A 20,007-nucleotide genomic window follows, 5' to 3' on the forward strand; every position below is an offset into this window, starting at 1 on the left:
TTCATAAAAGCAAGAATTTCGGCGACGGTGATCTGAGTCCCTTCCATGAACTTGTCATACTTTGCTTCACTATTTTGTTGATTCTTAGCGAATTCTCATTATAACTTGTGCAACTTGATATTGGTGATGTCACCACCTATCATGGGTAGTAACTGCTAGAAATTCGGCTCTAATACCAATTTGATGTAGATCCGATGTTCCAAAACCCGATTTGGATCTCTTAAAGGCCCACCGAAGTAAAGAGGCACTCAAATTCAAAGTTGAAAGGAAAAATAGTAAATAATCTAAAGTTTTAAGGAAGGATGACAATCTTGTAATCAAGCAGAATCTAAAAGGATCAAAAGGAATAAAAGAAGAAGGGGCACAAAATGATTTTGGTTTAATAACTATGGGTAAACTTGGAAGCAATGGTAAGGGGTGGACTGTCTTTGAATTAATAGGAAACACAGGGGTACTAAGGGAAATAAATCAAAAGCGGGTTTAAAATATACTCACGATTAAAGATTCATCTTCAACCTTTGGAAGCAAGGGAGACACAGTATCACACGAGAGGAGAACTCGAGTTGCATCATTTAGAAATCATCTAAAATAGTTCAAAATCTCTAGATTCATTGTCACCTAGGCCTGTTGGATCGATCCACAATTCTGGGAATCAAGTGGTATTTGGAATACAGACTTCTGAAATTGGAATCTGGACACTTGCAAGTCTTGAAGGGGCTTATGTAAGATGTACCTACTGAAGGATTTCAGCAATCAGCCCCCACAATAAAGGTTGCCTCAACTAGGACAATTTGCGCACCAAACCCTCACCCGACACGTGTTCGGGAAGCAAAACAACAAGTTCAGATCACTATTATCAACAAAGAATGAGAAGACAAATCGGAATAGAAAAGATAAACAGTATAATAGAAGTTCGAAGGAATGAATCAGATCTGGGAAAGAGAAAATATAGGACACCCTCTCATTCCCCATTCCATCTTAGTTGGGTTTCCTTACTAAATCTTATATATAGATACACGCTCATAATAGAAAATCTAACTTCCAACTGGAGTTAAAACCAAAAGGAAACTTTTCAAAATTGTATCAAAAGAAGTAGTGATGGTTAGGGTTAATAAGGTGTGGTCCTTTGACCAATCCTCCCAGTCGGCTCGGATCTCTTGGGTAAGCTCAAGTGTATGGATTTTTTGGGTTGGCTCTATCCTTGTATTTTCTTCGGATTTCTCTTCCAGCTTGATTCGGCTGTAGGGATAGGCCATTGATTTTTTTTTTATGGAGCTGTCTCCAAATTTTTCTGATTTTTTCTCTTCTTTTGTTTGGGGGGGGGAGGGAGAGTTTCTGGGCTTCGTTGAATATATTTTAATCACCCAAAAAAATTATTCAAACAAAAACGTTGGTGAGGATTTTTGAGAACTTCCATTGTGGGATATAGACATGCTTTTCCCTGAGCCTAAAATGATCTAAGGGCAAAGGTACTTTCCTAGGAAATTTTATTGTTCGATAAAATGAAAATGCGATAACTTTGGCTGACCCTTGCAACTCTCAACATATTAAATGAAAACAATCTTGGGCAATCGAATAAAAAGGGGGCTGAATTCCAAATTAGCACTATATGGGAAACATGATAACTAAGTGAAAAATTATTGAAAACTTTACCTCTTCTTCTCATAGTTGAAATTCTTTTACATCTCCCTCTTCGTCGTCCTCCTTCTCTTCATCTACCTCTTCCATCTATCGATATGGGCCATTAGATTCCATGTGTAAATAAAACTCAGAAAGCGCCTCACTAACGCCCCTTGATTAACTAGCAGTGCTTTTGGGGCCATAACTACAGGGCAAACCATAGAGATGGAGTTTGGCTCTCGAGTGCAAAGGTAGAAGGGAGCCTATCTATATACCTGTCAATACAATAGTTATATGACAGGTAGGTCTTTTTATCGGATAACTATGTCCTCGGGCTCAAGGTTTTAACCTTTTCATGGTATCAGTATCTTTCACAAGACTCCGTAGCCAGGCTTTCCTTTGGTAGGCAACATATCGAGAGGAAAAGCGTCATTGGCAATGAATGTGATTTAACCCCATCTCAAACTCTTTGTCTTGCTTTCTGGGCACCATAGGCTAGGCTGCTCATCGCCTTGGTGTGCTGATCTATAATCTTTTTCCTGTTAAGTTCATGCTCTATTAATCACAATGTAGAGAGTCAGTACCATTCACTCTCTCTCTCTCTCACAAATGCCAAATATGTATTTTTGAATTCTTCTTAGTTTTGAAGCCATGTGGTTCCGCCATCTTGATTACCGCCCAATAGCTTCTACTGTTTGGTCTACCCCTGCAATTGGTTCTGCTTATGAATTGCTCCACTAGATCAAAATTGGGGCATACCAAATCTATCTTTCGTAAGTGGAACCAGGCGATGTTGACTATGAACAGACTAAAATCAGAAGATTGAAGGCTTTATTGGAAGAGATCTCAAACTTGAATGCAAAGGTAAAATACCAGATCCAAATTCCGTTGCGTATTCGGGAAACCAGATTGGTGGTTGAATCCCAACAATTGGTATCAGAGCCATGATTTTCCAGTTCAAATTTTAGATGGTGTGAAACTATGTAATGCATCAAGTTTTTTTTATTTCCCATAAGTGTTATGAGATGGTACTAATTAGGAATGCAATTTTTTTGAAGGTTGGAGTTTTCTTTTCTAGTTTTTCTCCAACCCTTTCAAATAAAAAAAATTTGGGACTCAACTTGGTCGGGCTTGGCAGTACCGGCGGCTGACCTTACTGCCAAGTACCAACTTGGCAGCATAACCAAGGAAGCCTGTCTGACCGCGCTGCCAAGTTGGTAGCACTGGGAAGGCCAAAACAGGACCAGCATTGCGGCAGCACCGACTGGTTCTACAGGTTTGTCTCTCTCTCTCTCTCTTTTTCTTGATTTTAAAAAAAAAATAGAGTTTTTAGTTGTGTTGTTTAATACGTAAAGAGAAGAAAAACAAAGAGGAAATTGGGAATGGGAAAAATAGTTTCTCCCATTACCCAATCCCATAGAAATTCTCATATCAAATAGTTTGTGTTAGTGCTATTAGAAGTGTTGCCATTTGTTGGTAACAAGGATTTGGCAGTGGTGGTCATCAGCATATAGTTGTGGAGGCAGTATTCGGTTGGTCAGCATGGTGCTCTCTCTCTCTCTCCTCTCTCTTGTTTCCTTGTGAGTGGTGATATGTGGCTAGGATTTTAGAAACCCTTGTTCATTGGTGAAAGTCTATGTTGGCTTTGCTTTGATTTGGAGATTCAAGAGTCGAACATCTTCAAATCCCATCATTGCTCGAGTATGGAAGAACTATTATTTGGAGGAGGAACTACCCTTGCGGTTCTCAGGTAACCTATGTTTTCCGTATTAATTATTGTTATGAGAAGAGATCTCAAACTTGAATGTAAAGTTAAAGTACCCGATCCAAATTCCATTGTGCATTCTAGTAACCACATTGGTGGTTGGATCCTAACAGTAGGTGGTAATAGCAGTGATGGTGAGAGCAGGGTATGCTGTTCTCCATCAGAATAGGATAGATGCTTAGATTACAGGATCCAAGCCCGTTGGATTTTGAAACTTAAAAAATGCAACCTATAAATTCTTTCGACCCAACTTATTCATATGAACATGAATCTTGAGAATCTGATGATCCAAACTCTAAACTGGTTAGAAAGATGGAAGGTTATTAATTCAGCTGACTTGTTTATGTTTTAATGGGCTTGTGCCAATTATCCCAGGTTCATCTGAGGCTAGATGGAGCACCAAATTGGCTACATCTTGAACATCACAAGTCGCTCCAGCCATTCCCTGTACCATGAACAATTTGGACTACGCTGGAATTGAGGGGTCATTCTTAACAAATTTCACTGCAGTTGCAGCACCCCACTAAACAATACTGAAAGAACATCATTATTACAAGAATCCATGGCTATATGCTATACTATATAGGGAGAAGGTGAGGACGAGGAGGGGATCCCGGAGCCAGAGAGGGAGGGAACGGGAGCTAGGGTAGAGATTTTGATAAAGTATTGTTAGTTTGTGAGATTTTGGTAGAGTACTAGATGACCATTACTCCATGTTCGGCTGGTACTACCATTCAGGTTTAGCTTCTTGGCAATCTTATTGCAACAACGAGGCTAACAACAAAATAGGAAACGCACAAAAACATATTCTCTCTCTCTCTCTCTCTCTCTCATAATGAAAGGGACCTTTATCCCCTCAATTACAATACACCCTCAAGTGCACCAAAAAGGTACATCTGACGGGGCACATGCACTTGGGGAGTGTTTTAAAACAAAAACACTTTAAGGTGCATGTGCACCGTCAGATGTACCTTTTTGGTGCACTTGAGGTGATAATTTTCCTAATGAAAGCACTCACATCCTCTGCGTTTGGACCAAGTTGTTCAGGAGAATTTCTTGTATCGACTTTGTCAAAAATGATGACTTGAATGGTGAAACCACAAATCAAGTCAAAAGATGAATAGTGAGTCAGACAGTCAGCTCTCAAATGGACTTTAACATGTGAATGAGGACAGGGTCTCCATCCATTATTTAAGGTTGTCAATTGGTATGATTTCGATTTGGTACAGTCGATAGAAAGTAGATATTAAAATCATATTGTACTAAATACATATTGTATTTTCAATGTCGATACCATATTGATTCGATATAGTACGGTTTTGATTTTTATTCGATATGAAACAAAAGAACCGAAAAGGATATTTTATGAAGCAGACTCTTGATGGATCAAAATAAGGGTGTCAAAACCTAACCCGAATCATTCAAACTGGCATGGCCCTGACCGATTGAGCCTAATCCAAACCGAACTGAGGCTTTATCGATTTGAGGGTTAGAACACCAATCGTTTTGGCTTGTTCGGGCTAAACCGATTGGCCCGACCACTAGGAACGATTCCAAACCGAACACTAAAACCAATCCAAACCCTACATAATCCCTACCCAAAGCCAGTCTATAGCCTTTTTCAAACCAAACCAAATCGAATTGAACCGATAACATAAACCAAACCTGAGTCCAAAATGAAATCGAAAAATACTTATTGGTTTGGTTTCGATTTCCTAAAACTCACACCAAAACTCAACAAATCGAACTAAACCGTCTGATTGACATCTTTAGATCAAATAGTTTTCTCACAACTTCCCACTTGCCTAGAACTTGATAAGTCCACAAGAAACTTGGGAAAGATAACTCTTAATTGAACACAGTCAGTTTGGTACAAAACCGGATAATTTAGTATGTTTTGGTACATACCTGTACCACCTTAGAAACCAATACACCTGTAGCGTTGGAGATATAATCTCCAAAGTCCCATTACCAATTACCAACTACTCTAAATACCATTTCAACAAACCAACTCTAATTAACATTTCATCAAACACCTCAAGAACAAAAATCACAACTCTTTTAATACAATTTCATCAAACCCGAGGTCGTGCCTGTTCGCCCCCACGCTTGAGGTCGTGCCCATTCGAGACCACGCCTGGTGTTGAGTCCACGCCTACCTGAGGTGTGGAAGCCTTCTTCTCTGTCATAATTTTTTTTTCTTTTTCTCATGGATTTGCTGGTTGATTGTTGCAGCTTGTCTTTTCCTTTCCAGCGCTAGCTACTTGTCTTTGGGAGATCACTCTCTGAGTAAGTAACCTATTCCATTGTTGTTCATGTTGTCTTCTAGTGATTCCGACCCTGCCACGGTCATGGTCGGGTCCTCTGAGGAGCCTCCTTCGGGGTCACCTTCCTCTGTGGGTACTCCGTCTTCACTGGCTCCCCCTACTGCTAGTGATGGGGAAGAGGGACCTTCCAACGACCCTAGCCTTAGCAGAGGTCCTAGCCTTTCTGGGGTGGCACCTTCTACCGCTAACCCTGCTAGTAGGTCGGGTCATATTCTTAGTGTCATGACCCCCTCAGATTTGGCCTCCCTTCACTAGGAGTTCCATATTCCTTCTGAGATCATACTTCATATCCCCGAGCCCGATGATCGTGCCTTTTCTCATCGAGCGGAGGAGATCTGTCTTTATCGTATTTTCTTCTTCCATGGCCTTCGCTTTCCTGTTTCCCATTTTTTCGAGTTGGTGTTAGACCACTGGCATCTCACCCTCGGGCAGGTGTTGTCCAACTCCTAGAGGGTTATTTTGGGTGTTTATGTGTTCTTTGCTCGGATGGGGCGTGCCGCCACCGTTCCCCTATTCTCGTACTTTTACATGTTGAAGAAGGGGGATGGTGGATCTTACCACTTTGCTCATCGCGTCCTCAAGGGACCCTGTACCAAGTTCGAGCTCCTCGAGGGGATCACTAGTTCAGTAAAGTATTGGAGGGATTGACCTCAAGAGGGGATCACTAGTTCAGTAAAGTATTGGAGGGACTACCTAGGAGGTTATTAACCTCAAGAGGGTCAATCGTGGTCTTGAGTTGAGTGATTTCGAGGGCGACTCCCTCAAGCGATGTCTGGGACATGATCCATTCAACGTCCAAGAACTGGACTTGGAGGCCTTCCTGTACCTTTGGAAGCTGAGTCCTGGTAAGATTATTGACCTCTGTACTCGATCTTTATGCTTGTATCTTTCTCTTGGTGTATTCGCCGTTGACCTAGTCCATTGTATTTGTTTGGTGTGGCTATGCAGTGGACCTGAGACCAGATATTGGCATCTTTCGCGGGAACCTACGGAGGAGAGCTGCTCAAGGTGGTTCATCTATTGGTGCGGCAGGTGCGGGTGCTCCCGCGATCCCTAGACCTTCTTTTATTGTGGCTGTCGGTGCCAAGCATAAGGGGGGTCCCGACACATCCAGTACTACGAGGACCTCCGTGCGGGTTAGGCTCCTGCGATCAAATTCCGCTGCTGCTGCACCAAGGCCTTCTACTCCCCCATCAACTATAGTGCAGGGGGTGGCTTCTTCTTCTGGTGTAACTGCCAATTTGCCAACTCCATCTCCTTTGGTGCTTCCCTGGGAGCTCCAGGAGGGTGCGATCTTGACCTATCCTAGTGTACCTCAGGAGTGGTTGGACCTGGGGAGGCTTTCGGCTAAGCGTTTGGCCCTACAGGGGATGAGTGACTCGGTTCTGGTGCACTCTCTTTATCAGGACATGGCTTCGGTAAGTCATACCTCTCTATTTTTTGTTTTCAATGTCCTTGTGTGATGGGCTTCTGATGTTCTTGTTGTTCATAGGTCCAACATCGCGCTACCGAGGCAATACTCCGTCTCAAGCAAAAAGCATTCTAGGAGAACCAACAAACTCAGAGGTTGTGTAGCATGGAGAGGGAACTCCAGGAGCATCGAGTCGCTCGAGAGGAGGCCATCGTTTGGGAGAGGAGGATGGCTGATGAGCTCAGGATTATGTCTTCCCGGAGCGTGGCTATAGAGGCTAAGAGTTCAGCCAGGATCCGTGCATTGGAACAGAGTCATGAGGTGGAGTTAGTTGAGGCTGGCAGGCGAGCCGTGGCAGAGTATCAGAAGTCTTCAGAGCTCATGGACCTGTTCTACGAGGAGAACCAGGGGATATATGATGTGGGGATCCAGGACTTAGCCGCCTATGTTCTTGAGGAGACCCCTGGTTATGACTTCTCTCGGTTCGCAGGAGTTATGGCGTTGACCTCAGTTGTTGCTGCGGCCACCGATGTCCCCACGGGGGAGACCACTGTGGTGCCTGAGGAGGGTGTTACTCGGCTTGATGAGGGTAGTGTTCCTGCAGAGGAGGGGGTGGCACGACCGCCTGAGGCTGAGATGGCTTCTCCTCCCGAGGAGGATGTGACTCCCCCAACAGAGGCTTCTTTACTTTTTGGATATCTATTATGTTGAACTTGTAGATTTCGAATCTTTGAGTTGTAATTACTGTGACCTTCTTCACTTGTTATGTGTAGTTACATTCTTATCTTCTTTGAGCACTATTCCTTGTGATCGATGTGTATGGTCTATCATCTTTATATTGCTTTGATGGTTCTTGGACGTCTATGGACCTTGGTGGTCTACGGGCCTTGGTGGTCTACGGACCTTAGTGATCTACGGACCTTGGTGATCCACGGACCTTGCTGATCTACGGACCTTGATGGCCTTGCACCTTAGTGGTCTACGGACCTTGGTGGCATTGTGCCTTGGTGGTCGCCGGACCTCGATGGTCTATGGACCTTGGTAGTCTATGGACCTTAGTGGCATTGCGCCTTGGTTGTCTACGGACCTTGGTGGTCTACGGACCTTGGTGGTCTATGGACCTTGGTGTGGTGGAAGTGATTTGTGTAGTAGGAGTAGACGAGTATATCCCAAGTCAACTGTTTACTTCAAATCTTCTTGAATAAAATTTCAAATTATCCTTAAAAGTTGTACTATACTGTACCATAGCTGACGTCTATCTCTGTTACTGCTACTACTACTACTGCTACTGTTATTACTGGTGATACTGGTGCTGGTACTACTGCTACTACTTTTACTGGTAGTACTTCTTCAGGTGTTCTGAGTTCTAGGTACGTTCTACCTTCTTGCCCCCCGGAGTTTTTAAGCGGTAGGTCCCTGGACGTATCTGCTTGAAAACTATATAAGGTCATTCCCAATTGATAGATAGCTTCCCTTCCTTTCATGACTACGATACACATTCTCTCGTTAGGACTAGGTCTCCCTAGTAGAATAGCCTTTCTCTTACTCTAGCATTATAGTACTTGGTCGTTCGCTATTTATATGCCACGTTCCTCAGGAGTGCTTTCTCACGTACCTCATCAAGGAAGTCCAGGTTCGCTCGTAATTCATCGTTGAAGGTGCGCTCGTTGAAGTGTAGTACCCTGTGGGACATGGCAATGACCTTTACTGGTGCCAGTGCCTCTGTACCGTATGTTAGGTGAAATGGGCTTTCTCCTGTGGTGTCCTTACTGTGGTTCGATACACCCATAGGACGCTTGGTAGTTCCTCGACCCACTTCCCTTTGGGTCCTTCTAGCCTTTTCTTGATGCCCTCTAATAGCATTCGGTTTGTCACCTCCACCTGACCATTGGCCTATGGGTAGGCTACCGAAACAAGCCGATAGTCAATGTTGTAGCTTTGACAAAAGGCTCTGAACTTGGGGTTGTTGAACTGTTTCCCATTGTCTGAGATTAGTATCCTTGGTACCCCGAACCTATAGATGACGTCGTCATGGATGAACTTCTCCATTTCATTCTTTGTTATTTTAGCTAGTAGTTTAGCCTTGACCCATTTGGTGAAGTAGTCTATGGCAACCACCAAGTACTTACGGTTCCCTGATGCTGTCGTGAAATCGCCTAGGATGTCGACCCCCCACATGGAAAAGGGAATGGGGTTGAGGATCGATGTCAATTTGGTAGCCGGTAGATGGGGTACTGGGGCAAACAATTGACATTACTCGCAAGCCTTGACATATTATATTGCTTCCTCTTGCATCCGTGGCCAATAGAACCCCTAACAGAGGACTTTGCAGGCTAGAGCTCATCCTCCCATGTGGCTTCCCCATATCCCCTCATGAGCCTCTGTCAGGGCATACTGGGCTCCCTTGGGTCCTAGGCACCGAAGTAGTGGTGCTGTGACCCCCCTCTCCGTCCAGGACGGTGTACTTTGCAGCTCTCATCCTTCTCTTCCTTGCTTCGACCTTATCTTCTGGTAAGACGTCATTCTGTATGTAGTTGAGTATAGGGTCCATCCAGCTAGGCCCCTCTTCAATCTCATTGACCTGCTTCTCCTGATATGTTGGCTTATGTAGTACTTCAATGTAGATGGCACTGGCCAGGTTTCAGTGCTCATCATTGGCTAGCCTGGACAGGGCATTAGTGGTGGCATTCTCGATCTTGGGAACCCAAACCATCTCAAACTTTATGAACTCCCCGATCAATGCTCGAGCACGTGCTAGGTATGATGCCATTCGCTCGACCTTCACCCCATACTCTCCATTTGCCTGGTTCACTACAAGCTGGGAGTCACTCTGGATGGACAGGTGTGTGACTTGGATGGCTCTGGCCACCCAGACTCTAGCCAGTAATGCCTCGTACTCTGCTTCATTATTGGATTCTGGGAAGGTAAATCGGAGAGCATACTGGATTCAGAATCCTTAGGGGCTGGTGAGTATGAAGCCAGCCCCGCTTCCTACTGCGTTACTCGAACCATCCACGTACATCTCCCACGATCTTCGATCATGCTCCTTTGGTTCTTCTGCTTCTGGCTCGATCTTAGATAGGGTGCATTCGACGATGAAGTCTGCCAAAGCTTGGCCTTTGATAGCAGTTCATGGTTGGAACCTGATGTCATGCTCACTCAACTCAACCGCCCAGGCAATCAACTGTCTGGAGACGTCGGGCTTGTGCAACACCTTTTTAAGGGGTAGGTCGGTGAGTACTATGTCAGTGTGGGCTTGGAAGTAGGGTCGTAGCTTCCTAGCCGCGATCACCAATGCATATGCTACCTTCTCGATCCTTGTGTACCTGGTCTCTACGTCCATCAGGACATGACTGACATAGTAAATGGGTCTCTGTATCTTACCCTCTTCCCTTAATAGTACGACGCTTACTGCGACTGGGGTGGTGGCTAGGTAGATCTGCAGTTCTTCATTGGGTTCTGGTCGCCCAAGCAGTGGTGGACTCTCCAGGTACTCCTTCAGTTCCTCAAATGCCTTCTGATACTGCTCCGTCCATGCAAAGTCCTTTAGACTTCGGAGGTTCTTCAACATCTTGAAGAACAACAGGCACTTGTCTCCTGATCGCAACACAAACCTTGAAAGGGCTACGACCCTTCCATTCAACCTCTGTACTTCCCTGACCGTCCGAGGTGGTGCCATCTCTTGGATGACCTTGATCTTGGATGGGTTGGCCTCTATTCCACGTACTGAGACCATGAACCCTAGGAATTTCCTTGATGTTACACTGAAGGCGCACTTTGCAGGGTTTAGCCTCATCTGGTTCTTTCTCAGTACCGTGAATGCTTCCTCTAGGTCAGTCAGGTGTTGGTGGGCTTGGACGAACTTCACAAGCATGTCGTCTACGTACAACTCCATATTGTGTCCGATCTATTCCTTGAACATCTTATTGACCATCCTCTGGTAGGTGGCTCCTGCGTTCTTCAGTCCGAATGATATGACACGATAGTAGTAGTTCTCCTTTTAGTTCAGAATACAGTGTAGGACTCATCATCCTCATACTTGAGGATCTGATTGTACCCAGAGTAGGCGTCCATAAAGCTCAGCATCTCATGGCTGGCAGTTGCATCGATCAATAGGTCGATCCTAGGGAGTGGGTACTCATCCTTCGGGCATGCCTTGTTCAAGTTAGTGTAGTCGACGCACATTCTCCACTTTCCATTGGGCTTGGATACCATGACTACATTGGTGAACCAGATAGGGAACTTCTCTTCTCTGATGAACCTCGATCGGCTCAACTTCTCGACCTCTTCTTTGATAGCTGCTTGTCGATCAAGGGCAAAATTCTACTGCTTCTATTGGACGGGCTTCCTGATTGGGTCTACATGCAGCCTATGCTCTGCTATGGATCTGGGTATGCCAGGCATGTCAGCGGTTGACCATGCAAAGCATGTTGGCTTGGAGGAGATGTCCCAGTTCCTCTTTCTATTCATCATTCAACAATGAGCCAACCTGTACGACCTTGGAAGGGTCATCCTTGCTAAGCGGCCATGGTATGAGGTCTTCCACCGGCCTTCCTCTCTTTTTTATCAGTTCATCTCTCTGGTCGCTGACCAAGTTCTCTATGCACAGTGTCATTCCTTGGGTGTTGCCATTATTTTTCTTGATAAAGGTGGTATAGCATTCTCTGGCCTTCTTCTGATCGCCTTGGACCTTGCCTACTCTGTTGTCAGTGGGGAACTTCATCTTTAAGTGGAGTGGTGATACAACCCCTCTAAGGGCTATCAAAGATGGTCGCCCTAAGAGGCTGTTGAATGACACCATGGACCTAACAACCATAAAGTTCACCATGATGGTCACCTGTCATGGATGCTCTCCAAAGATAATAGGCAGCTCTATAGTACCTCAAATGGAGGCGGTGGCGCCTAAGAACCCATGGAGGTAAGTTGGCTCTGGTTTGAGTTGATCGTCCCCTAACCCGAATTGGCGGTAGGCTTCCAATGAGGGCACTTCCTCGGACGCCCCTGTATCTATCAGCACCCTGTGTACCGGTCGATTGGCTACCTCCACCTGCACTACTAAGGCATCCTCATGTGGAAAGCTTACACCTTCCAGGTCTACATTCGGGAAGGAGATCACCGTCTCGGTCTTTGCTACCTTGTTTGGCTTCTCTACTACTCCCACGAACCTGACATGGGCTTTGGCCTTCCTGATAGATTCTTGCCCTGGTCCTCCGAGTATGGTGAGGATGGGGGTTCCCTTGGTGTCGCTTAGTTCAGGTACATCTCTCCTCTCTTCTGTGTGGTCTCTCTCCCTATCTTGATCCACCTTCCTTTCTTCCCTTCTTGGTTCTTCTCTTTCTCAATCACGACCTTGGTCTCCTCGGTCATCACGCCTTCCTTTTATGTATTTGTTCAAGCTCCTTGCTCTTACAAGTTGTTTTATCTCTCTCTCCAATTGGTAACACTCTTCTGTGTCATGCCCGTTATCCATGTGGAAGAGACAGTACTTGTTAGGATTTTGCTTCTCAGGTCCTGCTAGCATGGGTCGCGGCCAACGGATTAGGTCACGGTCTTGGATTTGCATAAGGATCTGGGACATGGTGGTGTTTAGAGGCATGAACTCGGGGCAGCTTGCTCTCTAACTTCTCTCTGAGCGACGGTCAGTCCTCCCTAACGGGCGATCGTCCTTTTCCTGTCGACGTTCGGTCCTCGACCTCTTACTTTCTTTACGGTCATCTAGCGCTGACCTCTTGTTGTCTTGAGGCTTGGCCTCGATCACCTGCTTCCTAGCCTGCAGTACCTCGGCCATGTTGGCAAACTCATTACACTGCTCCAGAAGCTCCTTCATGATCCTGGTCTCATGACATGCCAGGTCTTTGATCAAGTCCAGGTCCCTGATACCCCCAACCAAGGCTGCATGCTGGGTCTGGTCGTCTAAGTCTCAGACCTCCTGGGACTCCTTGGTGAAACTATTGACGTACTCCCTGGGGGAATCCCCGGGGTTCTGTAACATGTTCAGTAGGTTGACCGTGGTCTTCTACTGCTTGACACTGCTCTAGAAGCGGGTGATGAACTGCTTGCATAATTCTGCGAACAAACCTATCGACCTCGATTGTAGTCTGGAGAACCATGATGTAGCTGCACCCTTGAGGGATGCAGGAGACCACGTCCGATCCCCCATATAAGGTCATCATCCCATTGAAGTAGTTGATGTGATCATTAGGGTCTATGGTTCCACTGTAGAGTTTGAAGGTGGGTAACTTGAACCTGGATGGGAGTGAGGCTGATATGATCTCTTCTGAGAAGGGATGTGCCCTGGTTTCAAGTGTGTCTCACCCTTGGTCTGTTTCTTTAATCCTTCCAGCTTATCCAAATCTTGGAGTCTCTTATCTAGCTTCTCATCCCGTGATTGTCCCTCACGTCTGGCTGGTCGTTCACTGCGACCTCGTTCTTGTCCTCTCCTTGAAGTCTCCTCCAGCCTTGAATGTTAACGGGATGGTGAAGGGTCACGTCGCGATGAACCTTGATGTGAACGTGAGGGGCTTTCTTTTCAATAGGTCTGGCTCGCCCTGGTATATGACTCCCTCCTAGTCGACCTTGGAACACCGACCTCCTGATGGACCCTTTTGGGTTGGGTACCATGGATCGATGTGATGGTGTTCTCCCACAGTCTGATCATACTGGAAGGTTCGCTATTCTTCGGGGAGGTTGGGAAGGATCCCTTTGCTGGTGAGTGGGACTCGAACGCCCTGGGAGCCTCTCTAACCGTTCCCCCTGGCCTGGGAGGTGACTGTGAATTCACCTAGAGGGGGGTGAATAGGTGAAGCTAGGGAATTATAACAACTTATGCAAAAATTAAAATAAATCACCAAAGTAAAGACAAGCAATGTATAAAAAATGACACAAGAGATTTATAGTGGTTCAGCCAAGCTTGCCTACGTCCACTCCTCTCATCTTAAAGAGAATTTCACTATGTCAAATCTTGAGTAAGAGCAAGAGGACTCGTACAACTCTTGAGAAATGAGCAAGAGAGCTCAACAACAACTAATCTTGATTATTGAGCAAGAGGACTCATCCTACTCTTGATTCCGAGCAAGAGGACTCAAAATAACATATAAAATGTAAATAAATACTAAGATTAAAGTTACCTCAACCTTAGTGAAGCTTTGCTACCTTTCACACTATGAAGCTTGAGTGCAAGTATGAATGAAGGGAGCTAAGTGAGATTGAATGCCTTGGATTGGTACTCGAATTCTCACTTGAGATTGACTTGTTTATGGAGGCTCTTGATTGTGATTAGTAGTGGTGATTAGAGCCTTAAACAAGTAGGTATTTATAGGCTAAGAGGCTTGAATTAATTAGGAATCTACGTAAGGATCGGATTCCACAAGCCATATATAATCCAGTATGCTGGATTCTAATCCGGTATGCTAGATCACCTAATTTTCTTTTTAAACAGAGGAATAACGGTCAAATAAGATTCAGTAATACACTAATCCGGTATGCTAGATAGCCATCCGGTATGCCGGATCAGGGCAAAGTGCAGGCAGGGCAGGATCCGGTATGCTGGATCCTTATCCAGCTTGCTTAGGTGAGTCACTGTGACCATTTTCCTGAGATTCCCATTAATCCGGTATGCTGGATGGGAATCCGGTATACCGGATTGGGCATTTTCAGTGTAAATAGTCCAGTATTAAAAAGGGGTTGGTTTGGAAGGGTTCCAACACCAAAAAGTCAAATGTCTAAGGGGTCAAATTACCACCTAAGGACATTCTAAATGGATGTATGCGTGCGTGTGTGCATTATATCAATTGTGACTTTAACTATTACACAAGTTTAATTACAAAGTCTTCAAATCTTCAATCTTCAAGAATGCTTAAAGCCTTTAGTCATCAAAGTTTGACTTCCTTGTCTTTGAGATATTCATCCTGTGTATGTTCTTCCTATGTATATGCATTTGTATACACTCCCCCTCACTTGGTACTATGCTTCAAATCTAAATAACTTAAACATAAGCATTAGTCCGAGGGTGATCTTATTTGTTATCATCAAAACATCTATGTCATCATGGAGATGACTTGGAGTGTATAGGGCCATTTGCATGTCCCTAACAATCTCCCCCTTTTTGATAATGACAAATAATCCAAGTAAAACAAAATGGAGCAAAAATAAAATAATTATAAAGGCAAGAACAATTTCATCATTCATATCAAAACATATGGATTACACCAAATCAAATAAGCATAATAGTTCCATTACAATTTAATCCAAGTCCAATACTTCTCCCCCTTTGTCATTGTCAAAAAGAGGGGCATTTTACATCGTGCATTAGGATCAAAGGGTGGAAGGGGTGGAATAGAGCTTGAGGCCCCGGGAAAAGGTGGTTGAACTCCTTGAGGAGTGGCTCTCGGCATATCAAGAGAGAGATGACCAAGATTGAAAGCAAGTGAATGAATGGCATTGAGGATTTTATCTTGGCGCACATTTAAAGAGTCAAATCCGGTCCTCACATCATTGCGGAGAGATGTCACATCCTCTTGAATTCGCTGTTGACGAAATTCAAGTTCCATGATATGAGTATTTGCTTCGTCCATGTAATCATCGATGCTTGACACCCATTTTTGTAAGGATGCCAGAATGCCTTCTTGTGCTTGACGAGGAGGAGGCACATTTGCATCCAAGTCTTCTTCTTCTTCAACAAACACATCGGAGGGAGCAGGAATAGCAATTGTGTGAAAGCTATTACGAGTGATGTGTTGAAAAGACAAGGTGGATTCTTCCTCACGATCAAGATCAATGTCAAAGGCTCAAAATATATGAGTGAGAAGCCGACCATAAGAAAGATTGGTATGCTTTTGGGGGTGAGCACAAGATTCCATATACCTCATAATGAAGTATGGAAGACAAGTGGGTGTATTGGTATATACACAATAAGTGAGGTAGGCTTGAGAGGTGAGACACTTATTTCTATCGCCTCCCCGAGAAATAAAATTGTGTTGAATAATATAGGAAATGACATGGGGAATAAGGCGAAGTCTTCCAATTACCACGGTTGCCGCCTGAGGGTCATATTGCTTCAAGATGGAGGAGTAAACTTCTTTATGGTTGATGAAGTCTTTAAAGATAGTGCTTTTTGGAGTCCAAAAGATGCAAGGTCCATCGCAAGAGAGTCCAAGATGACGAGCAAAATGGGCAATGGAAAGTTCTATGTGAACACTTTTCACATAAGAGTGGAGTTTCAAAGAATCATCCGCTCCGTTGAAGTTGAGATTGGTATAAAAGTATTTGACCAAATGAGGGTAGCAAGGTTCAGTCATGTTGAGAAGGGGTTCCCAACCAATATCTTTAAACATATCCTCAAGTCGAATACTATTGAAGGAAAAGATGTTGACTTCACAGCCTTCTTCGATTTTTTGAGCAAGATAGAGGGGCCAATTAGCATGACATTCTGGAGATCGAAAGAGACGATCTTCCCCTGGAGCATATGGTTGTCTCAAGGAGCTTCTGGTTCTTCCCCTTTTGGATGGTTGTTGCCTTTTGGGTATAACATCCTTGCCTCTTCTACTCATATTGAAAAAGAGGTTCGAAGGAGAGAGAGAGAGAAAGAAAATTTATGTATTAAGATAGAATGAGACTAGAGAGTAAAGGTGGAGTGAACAATGATTCAGAAAATGACAAAATGAGAGCTTTATATAGGCCTGAATTCAACTGTAACAGCTATAAAACGGTCAAAAAAAAATCAATGATCCTGTATACCGATTGATGATCCGGTATACCATTTCAAGCATTAACGGTAAAAAACTTCCAGATATGCTAATCCGGTATACCGTTTTGTGATCCGGTATACCGTTTCAGGCAAAAACAGAGAAAATAGCAAGTTTTGAAATCATTTTCAGTTATTCAAATGGGTCACATAAGCCAAGTTCTCATCTAAGAGAGTAGAATCTTTCTTCACTTAAGGGTTTTGTGAAGATGTCCGCAAGTTGCTTCTCGATCTCAATAGAGTCAAGTCGAATTACACCTCTTTAAGCTGTATCACGTAGAAAGTGATGACGAATATCAATATGCTTAGCTCGAGAGTGTAAAATCAGATTTTTGCTATGGTTAATTGTACTTGTGTTATCACATTGGATAGAGGAAGTGTCAAACTTAACTCTGTAATCTTGGAGTGTTTGCCTCATCCAAAGCACTTGTGCACAACATCGTCCCGCGGTGATGTATTTAGCTTCGGTGGTAGATAGAACAACTGAGTTTTGCTTTTTACTAAACCACGAAACCAAACATGATCCTAAGAAGTGACAACATCCACTTGTACTCTTACAATCAACATGACAACCGACAAAGTCAGCGTCAGAGAAGCTCATAAGGTCAAAGTCATTGTCCATAGGGTAACATAGGCCAATGCTTAGAGTTCCTTTTAAGTACTTGAAGATCCTCTTTACAGTACTCAAATGGGATTGCATAGGTTTGGCTTGGAACCTAGCATAAGCACAGACACTAAACATTATGTTTGGTCTACTAGCCGTTAGGTAAAGTAAACTACCTATCATACTTCTATATTTGGTAGGGTCAACTGGGGTTCCATCCTCATCCTTAGACAGAGTTACAGATATACTCATTGGAGTACTGGATGACTTCTGTCCATTGATGTCAAACTTCTTTAATAATTCCTTAAGATATTTAGTTTGACTGATAAAAATTCCATTAGGAGTTTGTTTTATTTGAAGTCCTAAAAAGAAGTTCAATTCTCCCATAAGACTCATCTCAAATTCACTACTCATACTCTTACTAAACTCAAGATAGAGAGATTCATTTGTAGATCCAAATATGATGTCATCTACATAAATTTGAACAAGAATTAAGTCTTTATTCTTATGTTTCACAAAGAGAGTTGTATCTATCTTACCCATTGTAAAACCATCATCAATCAGAAACTTACCTAGCCTGTCGTACCATGCTCTTGGAGCTTGTTTCAAGTCATACAAGGTTTTCTTCAGCTTGTATACATGGTCTGAAAACTTTGGATCTTCGAATCCAGGTGGTTGGATGACGTGTACTTCTTCATTGATGAAGCCATTTAAAAATGTACTCTTCACTTCCATTTGACGTAACCTGAAATTCTTATGACAAGCAAATGCAAGCAACATTCTAATTTATTCAAGTCTGGCTACAGGAGCATAGGTCTCATCGAAGTCAATGCGTTCCTGTTGGTTATAGCCTTGGGTAACCAGTCTAGCCTTGTTTCTCATTATGTTACCATCTTCATCAAGTTTATTTTTGAAAACCCATCTAGTTCTAATAATCTTGGAGTTAGAGGGTCTTGGTACTAAGTCCCAAACTTGATTCCTTTCAAATTGGTTAAGCTCTTCTTGCATAGCAATTATTCAATTACTATCCAAAAGTGCTTCTTTAATGTTCTTGGGTTCAATGGTAGCAATGAAGGCCACATTGGAACAAACATTTTGGATTTTACTCCTGGTTTTTATACCTTTATCTAGGTTTCCAATGACTAGGTCAAGGGTGTGGTCTTTAACAGTTCTAATCTCTTTAGGAAGTTAATATACTTGATCATTAGGTTCATCTAAAGTAACTTTTTCAACTCTTTTCCTAATTTCAAGTACTTCATCTTCATCATCTTCTTCTAGGTCTTTATACTTTTCTTTTGTCATAGATTCATCAAATCTAGCATTCATAGACTCTTCCGCAACTAGTGTTCTTTTATTAAACACTCTATATGCTCTACTATTTGTGGAGTAGCCTAGGAATATACCATCATCAGTTTTTTCTTCAAACTTTCCTAAGTTATCTTTAGTATTAAGAATGAAACAAGCATAACCAAATACCTTGAAATAATTAACTTTAGGCAATTTGTTATGAAACAGTTCATAAGGGGTCTTTAACAAGATAGGTCTTATCAAAATCCGGTTTAACACATAATAAGCCGTGTGAACAGCTTCGGCCCAAAAATACTTAGGCAAGGAATACTCATTGAGCATTGTCCTAGCCATTTCTTGGATAGTTCTATTTTTTCTTTCAACCACCCCATTAGATTGTGATGTTCTAGGAGCCGAGAAATTATGTGTTATACCTTATTTTTGACAAAACTCACCAAATTCCTCTATGTTATCAAATTCACCTCCATGGTCACTTTTTATAGAAGTGATCAAGTAACCCTTTTGATTTTGTATTCTCTTGCAAAGAGCTACAAACTCCTCAAATGCATAATTTTTATGCTTGAGAAAGAGGGTCCATGTGAATCAGAAGTAATCATCTACAATAACAAATGTGTACTTCTTACCTCCTAAACTTGTGGTTTGAATAGGTCCAAACAAGTCTAAGTGAAGTAATTGTAGAGATCTTGAGGTAGCAACTGAATTAATGGCCTTATGAGAAGCTTTTATAAGTTTACTTCTTTGACATGCTTCATAAGTGTGTTGCTTATCAAAATTCAACTTAGGTAAGTTTCTCACCAAGTTCTTAGAGGAAAGGGATCTAATTATCTTAGAATTAATATGTCTCAATTTTCTATGTCATAAGATTGCATCATCAAACTTAGATATAAGACAAGCATCATGAGAGTTTACATTAAATGTACAAATATAAACATTATTCTTCCTACAACCCTCAAGAATCATGTTATCATTAGAATTTTTAATCTCACACTTGGAGGCATTAAAGTTAACAAAATAGCCATTATTACATAGTTGACTTATACTAAACAAGTTGTACTTAAGGTTATCAACTAGGTTGACGTTAGAGATTACAGTACCTCCAAATTTTATCGATCCATTTTCAATGATTCTTCCTTTGATGTTGTCTCTGAAGGATACCCATCTTCCTTTTTATTTCTTGAGTTTCAAAAACAGCTTTGGGTTGGAAGTCATGTGCTTCGAGCAACCACTATC

This window comes from Telopea speciosissima, chromosome 11, assembly GCF_018873765.1.
Source record: "Telopea speciosissima isolate NSW1024214 ecotype Mountain lineage chromosome 11, Tspe_v1, whole genome shotgun sequence".
NCBI lineage: Eukaryota > Viridiplantae > Streptophyta > Magnoliopsida > Proteales > Proteaceae > Telopea > Telopea speciosissima.